The sequence below is a fragment of the Pararge aegeria genome, chromosome 9, assembly GCF_905163445.1.
Source record: "Pararge aegeria chromosome 9, ilParAegt1.1, whole genome shotgun sequence".
In the NCBI taxonomy this organism is placed as follows: Eukaryota; Metazoa; Arthropoda; class Insecta; order Lepidoptera; family Nymphalidae; genus Pararge; species Pararge aegeria.
In genome coordinates, this window is record NC_053188.1 from 1,683,140 (window position 1) to 1,689,139 (window position 6,000).

Genomic DNA, 6,000 nt, shown 5'->3' on the forward strand with positions numbered 1-6,000 from the left:
TGAAAGCCGGCAACGCATTGGTGGCTCCGCTAATGCTACAGATGTTTATTGTCAGCGGTGATCACCTAACATTAGGTCACCCACTTGCTCGCTTATCGTTATTTATTAAAAAAAAAACTACGGAACCGCACTTGATGACATTTCTATGAGAAAATTAGAAAGTAAATTCTTTAACTCGAGGTCACACGCTATATTATTTGCATTTAAAAATTGTCATCTTGATCTTAAAAATATGGTTCATATTCTTAATATCTATAAAGCACAAGAAATTCAAATTACAATAATGCATTAATTATTGTGCACGATATATTTACCAATATGGAAATGGTAAGCATATTAATGTCAGCTATTAAATGACCCATTAAAGCATATATATTTTAATGATTAGCTATTATTATATGATGTACTCGATATACAGAATGAGTGTTTTAATCAATAATCTCTACAAGCACGTTGGCTTTAAGATGTTTTAAACATAAGACGAAAACAATGAATGTTTTTTTTATGTTGTCAAAACATAATATTATATTATTGACATGGAACATAGCTTTTATGAGTCGGAGTTTGTTTACGCATTAGACCAAGCTATGAGTTGGGTTTTATCTTTATACTAGCGTTGCCTCGCGACTTTTTCCGCGTATAAGTTAACCTTAAAAGATAAAAATATACCGTCGCAGACTTTTTTATACCTTTTAAAGCGGAACAACTATCATACAAGTGATACCTACATGATTTTAACGAAACGTTAACCGTTTACCGCAAGCAGCCGAAGCTCTCGAAAGGAGAAACCCCGATTTTAAATTGGTGCTTTGCTCCTATTGGTCTGAACATGACAATATATAAACAATAGCCATCCTCGATAAATGGGCTATCCAACAGTAAAATTATTTTTTGAAATCGGACCACTAGTTCCTGAGATTATGGTGTTCAAGTAAACAAACTCTTTGGCTTTATATATTATATATATGTTAATAAGGTTTCGTGCTAACAGTAGCATATCACGTTGCTATACCTCTTATTCCTTACTGCTTGAATCTCCTCGAGACCTAATGAGGATGGTGATAAGAACGAAGAGGGAAGTCTACTAAATATTTTTAATCTATGATAGGATCAGAGGCGGGCGATGTGTGGACGAAATATGCTCTTCTTTTTAACGATAATCGTAAACACGTGATGCTGACGGCTTTGTACTAATATATGTTTCACCTCACGTTGAGATGCTGTCGGAGACGACCTAATCGCGACTGAATAATATATTATTAACACATGTCAGAATTTCATGGATTAGGCTGACTTTGCACCTTGGTCTTTTAGTGGTAACCATCTGTTTTCTATTTCTTTTATTCAATTCATTATTGAATTCACTTTCTGTTTGATCTGCTCTACCACTGCTTTGGAAGAGATTTTTTCCGAGTACTAGAAACTCATTAGTTGCTATTAAAAAAAAACATTCAATAATCATATATATATATATCTATAGCATGATACACGCTCAATAAAACTATGTAATAAATTAAATTTTTCAAAAAATATTGACATTGTCACCAAGAGGGAAATAACAGAAACTCCCTTTTTTCTATTAAATGAATGATTTTTTTATATATATATATAAATATAAAGAAAGAAAGAAAAAATATTTTTTACATTGCGCCACACATTAGAATATTCCCAACACCACATGTTATGTGTGGCACAACCTAGAAAAAAGGTGCCAGCTCAGCATTGTGCTGCATGCGCCATATATCCACTGACCACATTTAAATATTTTAATTTCAAAATAAAGTAAGAAAAAAAAACTAAAAAAAACGAATACTATTAAACTAACTAAATAAATCCACAATCGCTAATAAGCATTGTCGCAATGCTTTTTAATCTGAGGGGCGTGGTTGCCGGTGTTATTACAGGCTTAGGAGGCTTAACAACAAGGCCTCGTGTTGATGGACACAGTGCAATTCTCTGCAGGATGTGTTCCTTGATGACCTGGGAACTGCTCTGTTTATAGGCGATGGTTTTCCAATTACCAGAACGTGGGCTTTTTGCGTGCTCAATTAATAGTTATTTAAAAAAGAACTTACAACACAGGTCTTTTATCCTAGGGAAATCCAGCCACCGTTCCACGAAAAATACGCTGATTCTCGTACTCACTATAACCCCATGTTATCGACTGATCGTCTGGTCGTTGGCTTACCGCAGCGGATCCTCCATTCAGGCTTCAGGGTTCAGCGACGGCCGACTGGCGTAGTTTGCAGTGCTTTCTGAGCCAAACGCCGTCGTTTTTATTCCCACTACTGGAAAATGTCTGTGTGATGAACATGAATGTTTTTTAGTGTCTGGTGTTTATATGTATATTCTAAGTATTTATGTATATTATTCATAAAAATATTTATCAGTCATCTTAGTATCCATAACACAAGCTACTCTTACTTTTAAGCTAGATGGGGATGTGTATATTGTCGTAGTACATTTATTTATTTATTTTATTTATTTATTCCACGGTTTCTCATGCCACCAGAAACACGGGTTCCAACTTTCGATTCGAGAACTCAACTCTAATGTACGTCAAATTAATGTTCAGTATCCATCAATCAAAGATTCTTCTACAGAGGACAACAAAAGCCTTTTGTGCCAACACTCCACATTAGACCCGATTTAATAAGAAGCATAGAAAAGTTTATACTGCGCTTAAAATGCTTTTAGAGTAAAACTTAACAACAAATAGTTATCGAAAAAACATGTAGTTTTTTACAAAACCAACACTCTCGAGCAACATATATCTACCGCTTGATATACGCAATTCGTCCATAAAACGCGTGTTTTACGACGACCCGCCGTTATATATGTTTAGTTTACAACAATGTTTCCATTCAACTACTCAGTATATCTCGGTTATTCATAAATCTCGATTTAAACTGTGTTTACGATCATCACGCCGTCATATATCAGATGTCTATTTCTATTCCACAATCTCTGTACAGACCAATTTTTCAAGCGAGTTAGTGAGTGGCAAAGATTATTTATCGATGCCGCGTTTGTAGATGCGGCAGACATGATCAACTGACATGAACTGTCTTTAAAATCTTCAATAGTCTATGGCAGTCCTCTCCAACGAAAATATCTGTATTAGCTTCAATAACGCCATAACTATTTTGACTGACCGACTATTTGTAAAATACATGAATAAATTATGCAGTTAAAGAAAGTTTCCAATGACAACTAAGTATAAGGGGCGTCCATTTGTCAATAAAATTTCGAATAAAAAGTATTGAAAATTGTAAAAGTGACAAAACTAGTCTCTGTTTTTAGCCGAAGCTCTTTAAATCTATCTTGTTTTAAGAACTTCATTCTTTTGAAAAAGAAGATCTGAACATCAACAATATTAATTAAAATATACTGCACCATATTACCACCGCTTAGACCGAAAAGTTAGATTTCAGAATAGTTTTAATAATATTTTAATTAATTTAGAACATGTAAATATAAATAACCGGTAGGTCTGAAACAGTCTACTTATGGACTAAAGGCATCTCCCAACATAGAGCGTTTGCCCACAATCACCTCGCGGAGCAGACGGGTAGAAGATCGCAGAAGATGGTAGTACGAACAAAGAAGACGCTGCTGCTGTAAATATACTGTGGCTGAAAAATCTATATGACTCCCGTTTTTAAAACTTACAAATTAAGTTAATAACACCTCTCTTTTTCTCCAGTCGTGTAGTAAAGGTAATAACACCGTTTGTTTGAATCCCTCTTCTTTGCCCCAAACATCTCAAGTAGCCGACCCCAACCAGCGTCTTTCGATAAATCGTCGTATCGCGATACAAGTCGAACATAAACCACGCGCGTGGTAGCGGCTATCGACACGATCTCACGATATTTACGCGCTGCTCTGTCGATTATTATCGACAGCGGTTTGTTTCTGCCTCAGTTTGGGATGGGGGTACACTGGGTACAAAGTTTATTTATTACATCCTCCATATTTTAATGATATATAAACCAGAATTGCTCATAAAATATCATGCATTTGAAATGAAAGGAAACGGAAATAAAATTTATTATTGATGCAACCTAATGTATTTCTTTTCTATTCCTTACATAATTCTTTTTAGTAAATGCAAATTAGGTATTAACTGTACGTTAATTTAAAATTAGCTTAATAAATACAGAGCTATTTATTTGCTACATTTATTTTATTTCATACCAAGAAATATAATTAATTTTACAGTACCTTCCAGTGTGCTTTAGGAGTCGTGGAAGGGTAAAAGTTTTAAACGAAAATATAGTATCCGTCATTAAAGTAAAGCAGTAGGTTAACCTTTATCTTAAAATAACTGCTTTAAATTTTTTTGGTAAAAACTCGATAAAATAGCAGGATTGCTGCTGAGGCAAATATTTGTATGAAGGATTGAAATCTCGACACAATTTTATGAAGACGATATAAATTTTATTCCAGTGTATCGCCATCACAAACCAGTGAGGTGTCAGTTTACATGACAAAGTTGGTAATAGTTTTCAAACTTTTTACTGTGAGAAAATGAACACCGATACGATCTGATACATTGAGCTATTCCATCGATACTTTACACTCACAGCCCTATCGGTAGCACACAATATAACATATAATTTTATACTTTATTTTTATATCCATAGAGACCAAATTACTTTACAGTTTTTATAGACATAGTGATGACAGATAGATAAAATTTGATAGGTGTTAAATGTTAAGAATCTACTGTGATATATGAGATTTTTAAAAGGCAGTAGAGAAATTCAGATTTAGATTCTACGATAGCTTTTTAATGTTTCCAAATATTTTAAGTTGTTTTTAGTGATTAAGCTTTTTTAATGGGCCAATAATTTTGGTTTATTTTACTTTTATTGGTCGAAATACTCTTTTATTCTAACGATTAATATATTTAATTGTCTAGAAGATGGATTGAGAACGAGGTATAAATTTTGATTCTGTGTTTAATTTAATATATATATCCTACCTACTTTTGATTGTTTTGGTTGGCGGGCTCAGGATCCCATAATGGGTAAGTCTTATTATCAGCAGCGGCGTGCACAGGGGGTGAGAGTGGGTTTGCACAGGGTAAGCAAATGATATAAAATCAAGAAAATTTCCAGTACGAGTTTAAAAAACTTAAGGATAGGCATTGTAAGGTTCGTAGGGTTAAAAGCCTACCCTTAAATATTTATAGCTCGTACTGGAAATTTTCTTCATTTTATATAAATAATAATAAATAAATAAATATACTACGACAATACACACATCGCCATCTAGCCCCAAATTAAGCGTAGTTTGTGTTATGGGTACTAAGATGACTGATGAATACCCAGACACTGAAAAACATTCATGCTCATCACACAAACATTTTCCAGTTGTGGGAATCGAACCCACGGCCTTGGACTCAGAAAGCAGGGTCGCTGCAAACTGCGCCAATCGGCCGTCAGTCAGTCATATCATCTGCATGCACCCTGTGCAAACCCTCTCTCACTGATCATCAGGTCTAAGAGATTACCCCGATTTAGGACGTAGGGTTAACGGAATCTCTGGGGCGAAGTAGGAAAGTAAATATTAGATAGAAGCAGGCGTTACTTTGCGGAAATCCATGATAAATCATGAAAATAAGCTTTTAATCCGCTATACTCCGCGAAAGCTAGAGAATCTGTATGTCTTAACAATTATTGTCTATATTTCTTAATAATTATTCATTGTAAAGTCAACATCGAAAGAACGAAACGTGCGTAAAAATTCAAGAAATTATAAATGACACCACACAGATTCTCCTGCTTTTCGCGGAGTATAGCGGATTAAGCTTAATTTTCATAATACGAAAGTAAAGGCTAAATTAGACCATTTTATCGTTACCTAAAGAGTAGAAATTCTTAAAAGTGGCTTCTATTCTAGACTTTAAATAATGCAGATCACGAAGAACGATCTATGATGAGAATATAAGTATTTATTTAGTACCAGCCCGGAGTTTGATTTCATCACCGTGCC